At 40.7% G+C, this 15,011-nt stretch overlaps 1 protein-coding gene across 1 annotated transcript in view; it reads left to right on the forward strand.

Annotated features, from left to right (window-relative positions):
- The first annotated feature begins 339 nt into the window (after positions 1–339).
- LOC106610601 (leucine-rich repeat and fibronectin type-III domain-containing protein 2) overlaps positions 340–15,011 on the forward strand; it is a 227,470-nt gene continuing 212,798 nt past the window's right edge. The window contains exon 1 of the mRNA XM_014210003.2: positions 340–908. The gene's annotated coding sequence lies outside the window, so the exon portion shown is untranslated. The remainder of the gene's footprint in view (positions 909–15,011) is intronic.

Genomic DNA, 15,011 nt, shown 5'->3' on the forward strand with positions numbered 1-15,011 from the left:
TCCTACAGTTATAATTATTTGTGATTCAAATCGTTCTTGGTAATATTGTTTGGTAATAAACAAAGGCAAGATATTGCACCATCAGATGGCAGGCAATCTCTCCAACAGCCACGGTAACTGCTTGAGCAAGCATTTTACACACACTAATCCACTTTGTTAAAACATCAACCTTAATCCTTAGCTGCAAATTACAATACGCCACAATTGAAAACTACGCTACTCGTTTTGGTGTTATTTACTTAATCTTCCTAATGGCAAAGTGTCTTTACCCATGTAAATGTGTAGCTATGTTCTTACCACGCAACTATCCCCTTCTCCCCTTCTGCCTTTTCTGTGCGTAAACCATTGTTGGGTCTCGGGGACTCTCCGCGCTTGGACATGTAATTTCTTTCCTGAGAAAAATAACAATTGAATATGCTCTAATATTAGGCTGAAGCAAGACTTTGGTTTATTGTGTTTATTCATTTCATTCCTGACCTACTTGGATGTGTCTAGCACTCAATGATTACTTTAAACAACAACTACAAACATGCAATGTTGTTTTAGAGGACGCACGAATTAGGTAGGGAAATACACGCGGAAACTATAGTGCCACTGTAGCACTTACAAAACCAATTGGAAGATGTGCATGCAGAGCTCCAACTAAGGCATTTTTCTAACAAATTTGAGGGGGAACTATACAAGTATGCTGTGAAGCTGTTGTCGCTGCTTGGCTATATCGGACCGACTTGGTTATCGGTGTTACATTTTTCCCGAGGAGTCGTGAAAGGGAAGGATGCAGCTTTTTAGTTCGGTTTGCAGTTTGTCTCTTGGAATAAGACATGATGCCCTGGAAACACATGGGTAAACAACGACGATGAGAATATAACGTTTGATAGCACACCATGGATACGTATGTGGCTGTAAAGGTAAGGGTTGCGCTTTTTAATATATTATGCCATTGTCGGCGATGATCATTCACTTAAATATTGTAAAACAGATATAAGGGCACTATAAAAACAAAGACCGACAATTGAAAGTCTCTTGAATATGGTTTAGTAGTAAATATGTATTTTATGGGTTTTACAGCCTCAGTTGATGATGGTGGATGGATAACACTTAACATAGGCTACATAGATAAACCCACATAGATAAACCCACTTGAGTGATAATGTGTGTGGGATTTATTGTATAAGGTGCACAACAAGTGTATTTTTTATATTGCATTTTAGCTTCAACAATCACACAGCTATACAAGCTACAGATAGTTGGAAGATGCACTTTATAGGTTAGAAATCGAATCGTCTCAGAGTAGGCTATTTATTTGACGACATGTAGAAATACAGCAACCTGCAATATTTTTGCATCGCCTTATTGAGCAAAACAGAAATATATACGGATGTGATTTCACTACATAGGTTTACCAAAAAGTAACTCAAGCCACGGTCAGTGAAAATTGTTTCGAGATCTGGAACCTATATCATTTTCCAAGTTCTGCAGTGTGTTGGATGGTTTGAGGGGTTAATTCAACCAGAGGGCAGCCATAGACTATATGCGAAAGCATGCGAACATAAAGTATCCTATGTGTGTTTATAATGTGAAGATTTTGCACAGATTGAAAGTCGGGGTTCTAATTTGTTTCACGTCGATCCTACATCATATGTAGCCTACATATATTTTGTGGCGACGTGTGTGCTTGCTTTCATCCGTGTTTGGGTAGGGACTGGTGTGTGTTGCTTTTCAAGGGGGTTAAGTATGTGCACGCCCAATAACTAATAATTTGGGATTTTTTAACATGTCTCTCTAGCCTATTATTGTAGCCTATGTGATACTTGAAAGAATGACTCCACTATAAGGAACTTTACATCACAATAATTATAGCCATCTTTAATGACACTGATGAAAGAACGTTGTGCATGTGTTTTTGGGGAGACCGGAAGAGGGAGGGAAAGTGTGTGCGTGCCTACAGTGCGTGTGTCTGGGCTATACGCAATAGCTTTGTAAGCATCTGGTGTAGATTAACAGTGAAATGGTTACTTCCCAACAATGCAGAGAGGAAAATGGAAAAATAATTAAAAAAAATAACACGAAAACTAAATGCACAATGAGTAACAATAACTTGGCTAAATACATGGGGTACAAGTACCGAGGAGTAAGATGCAAATTAGGTAGAAATGGAAATATGTGACCGACCAGCTCCTTTCGTTTTATGTAGCAAAATTTGAAATTGTGTTTTTTACATTGGATAAAAGTAGAGACAGTGCTAGTAAATAGTATATCATACTCTACAGTTGAGGAACAATGGGAAAGTAATTATGCTTTGAAAGTTGATAAAATTGTAACTTCACTTTTGAGAAAATGCCCCTTGAATACTTTTGGTACACCTACTGGAAAGCTCGTCTTTGTCTACACCCATTCAGCATCATTCTCTTAAGCCCTACCCCCACCATCTCTTTAACCTGTTGGGGGCAGTATTTACACGGCCGGATAAAAAACGTACCCGATTTAATCTGGTTATTACTACTGCCCAGAAACTAGAATATGCATATAATTATTGGCTTTGGATAGAAAACACCCTAAAGTTTCTAAAACTGTTTGAATGGTGTCTGTGAGTATAACAGAACTCATATGGCAGGCAAAAACCTGAGAAGATTCCTTACAGGTTGTGCCCTCTCTGACCATTCCTTGAGCTTCTTGACTCTGTTTATTGAAGACTGAGGATCTTTGCTGTAACGTGACACTTCCTACGGCTCCCATAGGCTCTCAGAAGGCGGGAAAAAAACTGAATGATGTAATTCCAGCCCCAGGCTGAAACACATTAGCGCTTTTGGCAAGTGCTCTATCAGAGGACAATGGGCTGAGGCGCATGCACGAGTCGACCCCATGTTTTTATTTTCTTCCGTCTTTGAACCTAAACACAGATTCCCGGTCAGAATATTATCGCTTTTTTACGAGAAAAATGGCATAAAAATTGATTTTAAACAGCGGTTGACATGCTTCGAAGTACGGTAATGGAATATTTAGAACATTTTTGTCACGAAATGCGTTGTGCGCATCACCCTTCTTTACCATTCGGATAGTGTCTTGAACGCACGAACAAAACAGAGGATATTTGAACATAACTATGGATTATTTTGAACCAAACCAACATTTGTTATTGAAGTAGATGTCCTGGGAGTGCATTCTGACAAAGACAGCAAAGGTAATACAATTTTTCTTATAGTAAATCTGATTTTGGTGAGTGCTAAACTTGGTGGGTGTCTAAATAGCTAGCCCTGTGATGCCGGGCTATCTACTGAGAATATTGCAATATGTGCTTTCACCGAAAAGCTATTTTAAAATCGGACATAGCGAGTGCATAGAGGAGTTCTGTATCTATAATTCTTAAAATAATTGTTATGTTTTTTGTGAACGTTTATCGTGAGTAATTTAGTAAATTCACCAGAAGTTTGCGGGGGTATGCTAGTTCTGAACGTCACATGCTAATGTAAAAAGCTGTTTTTTGATATAAATATGAACTTGATTGAACAAAACATGCATGTATTGTATAACATAATGTCCTAGGGTTGTCATCTGATGAAGATCATCAAAGGTTAGTGCTGCATTTAGCTGTGGTTTGGGTTTATGTGACATTATATGCTAGCTTGAAAAATGGGTGTCTGAATATTTCTGGCTGGGTACTCTGCTGACATAATCTAATGTTTTGCTTTCGTTATAAAGCCTTTTTGAAATCGGACAGTGTGGTTAGATTAACGAGAGTCTTGTCTTTAAAATGGTGTAAAATAGTCATATGTTTGAGAAATTGAAGTAATAGCATTTCTAAGGTATTTGAATAACGCGCCACGGGATTCAACTGGCTGTTGAGTAGGTGGGACGATTTCGTCCCGCCGACCCTAGAGAGGTTAAGGATTAACATGTGAGGCCATGTACTGAACAACCAAAGCTTTCAAGACTAAAGGCTGGTTTATACTACGGTTGTGTTTGTAAATTCAATCTGGAGTGCCAGAGTGCGCTCAGAGTGCGCTCTGGGCACTCCTAAAGTCAGAGGGTTGTCAGATTGTCTGTTGGTAAATTCAGTGTGTTTCGCTTCTGGAGCATTCAGAGCACACACTGGACACTCTGGTCAAGGAGTAGGGTTGATCCGAGCGTTCTGACCTAACAATAGCAGTCAAGTACCCAAGCTAACTGACTAACATTGGCTAGCTTGCTAGCTACTTCCAGACACAAAAATGAGAGAACAGCTCACTCTGACCATTTTACTCACCCTAGCAGAGCTGGTTAGGCTGTTTTTATGTTATCCAGAGCATTAGTGACCGTAACTGTGCTGCTGGCAACAATTCAATTACGCATTTTTGCCAACATTACTGACACCGGCCATATTCAATGGGTGTTGAGCGTTTGTAAATTTGTCAGTTATTCTGCTCTCTGGTACACTCAGACGAGAGTGCTCTGAAATCAGAGTAGCTAGCCAGAGCGAATTTACGAAGCACCCGAATGCCCATTGAGAATGCACAGCAACTATACCACTTAGCTAAGCTAAGAATGACTGGAATAATGAAGTCAGTAAACATTGGGTAGTTAGTTAGATAGCATTTAGTTAATATACTGGCCGGTTTCATTTATTTGTAGCCAACTAACGCTAAGTAGCTAACTAACATACTAACTAACATACGGTACATACTGCTGTAATGATATGCTATGTGGTTCGTAAGGATAGCGTATAGCGTACATAACAAATTGTCAGCCAACATAACGTGTAAGGTAACTTATTTGAAAAGTCATTGCTTTATTACACTCATCAACATTTTCTTAACATTTGTCATAATTAGTTAAAGCAATTAACTTGTATCCGCTTTTGTTGGACTTCATATTGGCTGCATATTTTCCGCCATTGGCTTCAAATCTGAAAACAAGGTAAAGCCACAACCATTTTCCGAAGAATTGCATTATGGGCCCATAGTGTCCATTCCTTGTATGCTTCGTATTTTGGCGAATATAGTACGACACCCGGGAACTTTTGGCATACTAACTATATCCATACTATGACCAATAAGCATACTATATACTATATATAATTTACGCCACAAATAGTACAGTTAGTGCGGTTAGTATGAGTATTCGAACACAGCTCTAGTTTCCTGAAACGAGTCACATATAGGTAGGGGTAAAGTGACTAGGCAACAGGATAGATAATAAACAGTAGCAGTAGCTTATGTCATGAGTCAAAATAGACTCATGACATCTGCTTATTTTTGATTGTAATTACGTCAGGCTACATGCATGATCCAAACAGCACTTGCACACAAATATAATTGTAATCTCTGAAAACTCTGAAGGAGGGGTTAGACCTACATTGTATCAGATTTCTTTTCCCTTCTCAAGTCAATCCCACAAAATAGGGATTAGATTGAACAGATATAACATTCTTATTCCAACATAAAGCAGAGTTAATATTTAAAGTGCTTGGTGTTGCTTAGAATGAACAAAGACATTGGGCTCTCAAGCCCACAATGAATACATGGTGAATATACTAAGGCGCCCCACTGGACATACAGTACCTGAATCAAAGTTGTTTCCACATAATTTCAATGAAATTATTTTGAACCAACGTGGAATAGACGATAAATCGATGTCTGTGCCCAGTGGGGTGTCACTACACAGCAAAGACACTTGCTGTTTTATGTATTGTGAAGGCTTTTCAAAAAACAAACAAGCCAAGAGATTTGATCAAAAGTGCCCCATTGTTTAGCTGCATGTGGCATTCTTCCATAAAAAAAAGTATTTGTTGCTGTCACATTTTTGCATTTACGTTTTTGTTTTGTTTTCTCAGTCTTAATCTCTCTCTCTCTCACACACACACACACACACACACACACACACACACACACACACACACACACACACACACACACACACACACACGAGAGAGAGAGAAAGACCTTACAACATGTGAAGGGGAGGGATTTGTTTCTAATTCTGACCACACAAATTCTCGAAATGACGCTCTGGACAAACAAACCTGCATTTTTACCATGGTATATTTAACTACTGCACAATGGGGATTGACTATTGTTGACCCTGATGTGGATAAAACTACAGATATCCACTTTGCGTTACACTTTGTGATTCATTCCCAATACATGGTGTCTGCCAAGCGCTGACATCTGTATAGGAAATGGCCCTCAAGGGGTTAATGCTGAATGTGCACACTGCCAATCATTGAAAGAGATATAGGTCTAGTTTGACAGGCAAACACAATCAGTGGACGCATCACATGGATGCGGGGTTGAGCTGAAATGTAGGCCAATGCTACTCCAGGGATATCTTGGATCTGTGCAGGAGGCAACAGCGGAAAGTTGTTTTTGTGCATGGGAAATTATAAAGTGAAAGAAAGAAAGAGAGTTAGAGGGATACAGAGAGAGGGAAAGAGACAGACAAACAAACAAAGAGAGAAAGAAGGGGAATTATATTAGAGAACAATTGAAGATGATTAAAGATGGATATGACAGGCCACTTTCAACCGTGATCATTTGCATACACTGTGCATACACCCTCAAAGATACAAGTCCTGTTATGTGTGTTTGTTTTGTTTATGACATAATGGCAAGTGGTCCCTGATGGTGGTGAATGAAGGATAGGTGGAGTAGCATAAATGGATCCTAAGAGGGCATGAGGAGGTTGGGAATAGGAAAACATAGGGAGTAGGGAATCCTTCCAAATAACATTGAAGTTTTTCTCTCACATGATATGTTGCATAATATGATACACTTAAAAAAATATTCCAGGCACAGAAACAAACAATAATAGAATACAATTACTAATGGTGCACGCAACGTGTTTTGACAGGTGTCTTCCTCAGGCAGTCTATAATATTCCTGATGATAACACAAGTTCAGGTGCACCTCAAGGGCCTGTTCTAACTAGGGTTAATTACAGGAACCCGGTTACTGAGATTTCCCACCCTAAACCACTCCCTTTTCCCGGGATAAATCACTGCGAGAAACCAGAAAATTATAATAAATTATTTATATCAACAGCATGACCTGAAATGGAACTGGTAAATGATATGCAATGTCTAAATCTGGCTACTCTACGGTCTTCTCTGCTCTCTGCAATATCAATCATCAACTCTCATGGTGGGGACAGACAGCCCATGTCAGTTTGGAGTGCAGTTCACAATGCATGCAGACCTACAGTTGAGTCGGGAGTTTACATACACTTAGGTTGGAGTCATTAAAACTCGTTTGTCAACCACTCCACAAATGTCTTGTTAACAAACTAGAGTTTTGGCAAGTCGGTTAGGACATCTACTGTGTGCATGACACAAGTAGTTTTTCCAACAATTGTTTACAGACTGATTATTTCACTTATAATTCACTGTATCACAATTCCAGTGGGTCAGAAGTTTACATACACTAAGTTGACTGTGCCTTTAAACAGCTTGGAAAATTCCTCTAGGAGACAGACACGTTCTGTCTCCTAGAGATGAACGTACTTTGGTGCGAAAAGTGCAAATCAATCCCAGAACAACAGCAAAGGACCTTAGACATAAAGGGACAGTTAGAGAGAACCGGGAAACTAATGAAAAAAGCAGAAAAAGGAAAAATTCTGCTAGCTATGGAACTGCGTTTGAAAACGGAACAATTAAATGTAATTGCAAAAACTTGACGATGAACGAGCACAAACTCTTCAACAAAATTGTCTTCTGTAGGAACAAAATTGTCTTCTACAGGAACCACTCGATTTAGCCAAAACTAAATATGACGATATCCACGCCAAGCTAGATAAATCTGACAAGTTATCTACAAACAGGAGCACTCAATTTGATAACATGCATGCAGTTTTTTTGAACGTTACTCAAAGTAACACTGTTCTACTCTAAATGCCGCAGACCGAAAACGATCAGTTAATGAACACAATTACTAAGTTGGATGACAAATCAGCAGAACTCATTGAAGTCGCTGACCAAATGATTGATGAGAGAACTCAGGTGATGAGGATGGAAATATTGATTTCTAAGCAAGCAGAGGAAATCTCATCACTGAATCTCTTGCTCTTTACTCAAGACCTCTATCTGCAAACCATGACAGATAAGTTTGAGACCGAAAGGATTAAAAGCGACACTCATGTGTCCAAAATCAGTACTCTTAAGTACTCAAGTGGACTCTGCAATGCAGCGGAATACCACCCTTAGGTACAATCTGGTGGAACTCCAGAATGGTCACGTGCTACAGCGTGACTACCCAACCAAGCAACCGGAGCCCGGTACTCAAAGGAGTAAAGACGATAGGTTTCAGACTTTGCCTCCCTCATGTGTCCCTCAGTCTTCTCCTCTTGGCCATTCGGCACTGAGTAATATGGTGCCTCTTCGCCAGCAAAGCCAAAGCTTGGCTTCTCCTCTTGGCCTTTTGGCCCCAATTTCCCCACAGGATGAAGCCAACCGTCTCCGCCCGCTTGGCGTGGAACGCCTTAACAAAATCATCAAAAAAGTCCCCACCTTTGACCCCGTTCCAGGTCAGCCAAACAATACTGACACGTTCCTAGCTGACATAGAGGACGCATTGGATGGCTACCCAAACGCTATGGGTTCTGACAGGGTTTAACTGTTGAAGCGAATGTAGAAAAGACACGTGACGAGGTTCATTTGTCTACAACAGCAACACGTGCTTAATGACTACGCTAACCTTGTCACAGCTTTGAAATTAGAATTCTGTGGTTATGCGACTCGCAAACTATTGCAAAACTATAGTTTTGGCAAGTCGGTTAGGACATCTACTTTGTACATGACACAAGTAATTTTTACAAAAATTCTTTACAGAAGGGTTATTTCACTTATAATTCACTGAATCACAATTCCAGTGGGTCAGAAGTTTACATACACTAAGTTGACTGTCCCTTTAACCTGTTAGGGCTAGGGGGCAGTATTGACATGGCCGGATAAAAAACGTACCCCATTTAATCTGGTTACTACTCCTGCCCAGTAACTAGAATATGCATATAATTATTGGCTTTGGATAGAAAACACCCTAAAGTTTCTAAAACTGTTTGAATGGTGTCTGTGAGTATAACAGAACTCATATGGCAGGCCAAAACCTGAGAAGATTCCATGCAGGAAGTGGCCTGTCTCACAAGTTGTGTTTCATCTTGGCTCTTTTTATTGAAGACTGAGGATCTTTGCAATAACGTGACACTTCCTACGGCTCCCATAGCCTCTCAGAGCCCGGGAAAAAGCTGAACGATATCGAGGCAGCCTCTGGCTGAAACACTTTATCGCGTTTGGCAAGTGGCCGATCAGAGTACTATGGGCTTAGGCGCGTGCCCGAGTCGACCGAATGCTTTATTTTCTTTCGTCTGTTTACCTAAACGCAGATTCCCAGTCAGAATATTATCGCTTTTTTATGAGAAAAATGGCATAAAAATTGATTTTAAACAGCGGTTGACATGCTTCGAAGTACGGTAATGGAATATTTAGACATTTTTTGTCACGAATTGCGCCATGCTCATCACCCTTATTTACCCTTTCGGATAGTGTCTTGAACGCATTCTGACGAAGACAACAAAAGGTAATCAAACTTTTATAATAGTAAATCTGATATTGGTGAGTGCTAAACTTGCCGGGTGTCTAAATAGCTAGCCCGTGATGGCTGGGCTATGTACTTAGAATATTGCAAAATGTGCTTTCACCAAAAAGCTATTTTAAAATCGGACATATCGAGTGCATAGAGGAGTTCTGTATCTATAATTCTTAAAATAATTGTTATGCTTTTTGTGAACGTTTATCGTGAGTAATTTAGTAAATTCACCGGCAGTGTTCGGTGGGAATGCTAGTCACATGCTAATGTAAAAAGCTGGTTTTTGATATAAATATGAACTTGATTGAACAAAACATGCATGTATTGTATAACAATGACATAATCTAATGTTTTGCTTTCGTTGTAAAGCCTTTTTGAAATCGGACAGTGTGGTTAGATTAACGAGAGTCTTGTCTTTAAAATGGTGTAAAATAGTCATATGTTTGTAAAATTGAAGTTTTTGCATTTTTGAGGTATTTGAATAACGCGCAACGGGATTACACTGGCTGTTACGTAGGTGGGACGATTTGGTGCCACCTACCCTAGAGAGGTTAAACAGCTTGGAAAATTCCAGAAAATGATGTCATGGCTTTAGAAGCTTCTGATAGGCTAATTGACATCGTTTGAATCAATTGGAGGTGTACCTGTGGATGTATTTCAAGGCCTACCTTCAAACTCACTGCGCCGGAAGAAATGGCAGTTTTACGGGCGCCCAACCAATTGTGCTATTATGTGTTTTTTTTTTCTCGTGTTATTTGTAACGTAATTTGTACATAATGTTTCTGCAACCTTATCTTATGGCAAAAAAGAGCTTCTGGACAGCGATCACTCACCTCGGATTAGACAAAGATTTTTTCTAGAACAAGGAGGGCGCACAAGATATTCTCCAAACACCCCACAGGGCCGACATCCCCGTTATTTGCAAGAGGAAGCGACACAGGTACAGAGGACAAAGAGCCGGATGCCTGGTCAGGACCCGGAGAAGGCGAGTGGGAAAGCTGCCGTTACCGTCAATACTACTCGCCAACGTGCAATCATTGGACAATAAATGGCCGGAGACTTTAATGCAGGGAAACTTAAATCAGTTCTACCAAATTTCTATCAACATGTTAAATGTGCAACCAGAGGGATTCCTGCTTACAAGCAAAAATTAAAGCCGGGAGCGCCAGTGATCGGTCTACCTCAATCAGCCGGACTAACCGGTGTCTGTATGTAGCCTCGCTACTTTTATAGCCTTCTTTTTACTGTTGTTTTATTTCTTTACTTACCTATTGTTCACCTAATACCTTTTTTGCACTATTGGTTAGAGCCTGTAAGTAAGCACTTCACTGTAAGGTCTACAGGTGTTGTATTCGGCGCACGTGACAAATAAACTTTGATTTGATCGATCTTTGCTTGACATCATGAGAAAATCAAAATAAATTAGCCAAGAGCTCAGAAAAATGTTTGTAGAACTCCACAAGTCTGGTTCATCCTTGGGAGCAATTTCCAAACGCCTGAAGCTACCACGTTCATCTGTACAAACAATAATACCAAAGTATAAACACCATGGGACCACGCAGCTGTCATACTGCTCAGGAAGGAGACGTGTTCTGTCTCCTAGAGATGAACGCACTTTGGTGCGAAAAGTACAAATCAATTCCAGAACAACAGTAAAGGTGAAGATGCTGGAGGAAACAGGTATAAAAGTATCTATATCCACAGTAAAACGAGTACTATATCGACATAACCTGAAAGGCCGCTCAGCAAGGAAGAAGCCACTGCTCCAAAACCGCCATAAAATCCAGACTACGGTTTGCAACTGCACATGGGGACAAAGATCATACTTTTTGGATAAATGTCCTCTGGTCGGATGAAACAAAAATATAACTTTTTGGTCATAATGACCATTGTTATGTTTGGAGGATAAAGGGCGAGGCTTGCAAGCCGAAGAACACCATCCCAACCTTGAAGCACGGGGGTGGCAGCATCATGTTGTGGGGGTGCTTTGCTGCAGGAGGGACTGGTGCCCTTCACAAAATAGATGGCATCATGAGGATGGAAAATTATGTGGATATATTGAAGCAACATCTCAAGACATCAGTCAGGAAGTTAAAGCTTGTGGCAATATGGCTTAAGGACCTCAAAGCCAAGGTATTGGAGTGGCGGATGTAGCTGCTTTCTTGGTGTTCATGTGATTCTATTGAAGCTCACATGCCTGATGACTGTCTAATCAAAGCATTGCTTGTCCAACACGTGCGCGTTGATATCCGCCATGTTGAGCACGTTGTAGAACACCGCATCAGGCCAGCAGCGAGTACCTCCTTTTACAGAGTACAGTCTTGCCATCTGGTTATCTTGGAGATGTAATCCCTGCACGATCGAAATGAAGCATTTACATTACATTTAAGCATTTAGCAGACGCTCTTATCCAGAGAGTGAATGCATACATTTCATACATTTTTTCTCCGTACTGGCCCCCTGTGGGAATCGAACCCACAACGCTGGCGTTGCAAACACCATGCTCTACCAACTGAGTCACACGGGACCCCGCGCCCCGCACTCTTGGCTTCGCACAACGCTAGCAGTGAACATTTTGCAGAAACATAACACTATGTTGCATATCTCACTGCTTTCTTCCATGTGCTGTGCTCTGCTGACGCCAAGTAATCAACACTTATGAATATATTGTGTTCAGTAAACCCATGGAATATGGTGTCAATAATATTTTTTACAAATCTATTAGCAAGTACAAATTATAAGTGCATAACTATGTCGTAATTGTCCATGAAGAAAAATTGTTGGAAAAAGTATTTATCATTGTGTTGAAATGTTTTCATAAACCATGTCCAATATTTGATTGGCAATAAAAAATGTTGATGTTGGTCACATTACTGCTAACTAATGTGAGGTAGTCATACTGTGCAGTTCCAAAATAATCGAAATGGTGGCAGCCTAAACCACAAATTAATGTTTTGCATGAAAAAGTTCTAGTTATGTGCAATATATCAGGATTGGCATTTTATGCTGTCATTCTTTGGATTATGTTGGAACTGCATGAACTCACTGTACCTAATTAGTTACACAATAACAAATACACCTCCCTGTAGTAACAACACGTCACAATTTTACACAGTACTAGGATGTTAGTCCATCCATAAACATGAGAAATTAAACAAAATTCAACTGTAGGTGCAAACCTGGTTATGACTTCACTCATTCCCAAGCGTGTTAGTATGTATACCTTTGCCAATTGTCATGATGCATTCTATCTAAGCCAGGTATGTAAACGTCTCAATGGACTGAGTTGGTCAGCGCGGCCTGTATGATTGCCTTCGGTGACAGGAACATATCAGGGTCTAACAATTTATACACACAGGACAATGCAGACGTGGCATTATTTAAAACATTTTTTAGGTAATGTTTAGCAAGGACTACTTCCTCTGGCTTGAGAGGAATATGCAATGTTTGTCTTGAGTGGGCCTCCCCTCTCTCTATGATATCCTATGTTTTCTGCGAGGGCTGCCTCGCTTCTTGCTCTTAGGAAACTTTGCAGTATTTCGTTTTTTATGTATTATTTCTTACATTGTTAGCCCAGAAGTGTTTTTGTGTTATTACATACAGCCAGGAAGAACTATTGGATATCAGAGCGGTGGCAACTCACCAGCACTACCAGCATCACGACCAGGAATGTGACTTTCCCGAAGCAGATCCTTTGTCCGCACCCCCCAGAGCAATTGAACTGATTCCAGAAGCGGACCCAAAACAACCCCCAGCGAAGAAGAGGTACTCGGAGTGGTCTTCTAGTCCGATATAGGAGGCGCACACACCACCCACCGCTTCCGAGTATATTACTCGCTAATGTTCGGTCTCTGGATAATAAAGTTGACGAGCTCAGGGCGCGAGTCTCTTTCCAGAGAGACATCAGGGATTGTAACATGCTCTGCTTCACGGAAACATGGCTCTCTCGGGATTTACTGTCCGAATCGGTCCAGCCAGCTGGATTCTCAATTCATCGCACAGAAAGGAATAAATATCTCTCCGGGAAGAACTCATGGTGTAATTGTGATAACATACAGGAACTCAAGTCCTTTTGTTCACCCGATCTAGAATACCTCACAATCAAATGCCAACCGTATTATCTTCCAAGAGAATTGTCATCGGTTATAGCTACGGCCGTGTATATCCCCCTCAAGCTGATACCACGACAGCCCTCAAAGAACTCCACTGGACTTTATGCAAACTGGAAACCACACATCCTGAGGCTGCATTTATTGTAGCTGGGGATTTTAACAAAGCACATTTTAGAAAAAGGATGCCGAAGTTCTATCAACATATCGACTGTAGTACTTGTGCTGCCAAAACACTGTTACTCCAACTTCTGGGATGCCTATAATGCCCTCCCCCGCCCTCCTTTCAGCAAATCTAACCACAACTTAATTTTGCTCATCCCTTCCTATAGGCAGAAACTCAAACAGGAAGTACCCGTGCTAAGGACTATTCAATGCTGGTCAGACCAATCGGAATCCACGCTTCAAGATTGTTTTGATCACACGGACTGGGATATTTTCCAGGTACTTCCGAGAATAACACTGACGAATACACTGATTCGGTAACTGAGTTTATCAGGAAGTGTATAGGAGATGTTGTACCCACTGTGACTATTAAAACCTCCCCTAACCAGGAACCGTGGATAAATGGCAGCATTCGAAAGTGCGAACCACCGCATTTAACCATGGCAAGGTGACTGGGAATATGGCAGAATACAAACAGTGTAGTTATTCTCTCTCCGCAAGGCAATCAAACAGGCAAAATGTCAGTATAGAGACAAAGTGGAGTCACAATTCAACGGCTCAGACACAAGACTTATTTTTTTTCTAGTTTAGATTTTCTATGTTCGTTGTTGTATTTCTATGTTGTTGTATTTCTATGTTTTTTTTGGGGGGGATGATCTCCAATTAGAGGCAGCTGGTCATCATTGTCTCTAATTGGAGATACTTAAGTAGTTGTTTTTCCCACCTGGGTTTGTGGGAGGTTGTTTTTGAGTTAGTGTATGTTGCAGCTCTTCGTCACGGTTTGTTGTTTTTGTTATTTCCTTTATTTGTGTATCTTGCATAGTTTCACAGTTCAATAAAATATGTGGACCGATACACACGCGGCACTTTCGTCCGCTCCTTCCGACGGACGACGTGACACTCTGGGCTCTCCTTCTCTGTGGCCAACGGCATCCCTAGCCACATCCTCAGAGCATGTGCAGACCAACTGGCTGGTGTGTTTACGAACATATTCAATCTCTCCCTATCCCAGTCTGCTGTCCCCACATGCTTCAAGATGGCCACCATTGTTCCAGTACCCAAGAAAGCAATGGTAACTGAACTAAATGACTATCACCCGTAGCACTCACTTCTGTCATCATGAAGTGCGTTGAGAGACTAGTCAAGGCTTGTCACCTAAAACCCTCAAACTTTTCCAGATGCACAA

This window comes from Salmo salar, chromosome ssa09 (assembly GCF_905237065.1).
Source record: "Salmo salar chromosome ssa09, Ssal_v3.1, whole genome shotgun sequence".
Classification (NCBI taxonomy): Eukaryota; Metazoa; Chordata; class Actinopteri; order Salmoniformes; family Salmonidae; genus Salmo; species Salmo salar.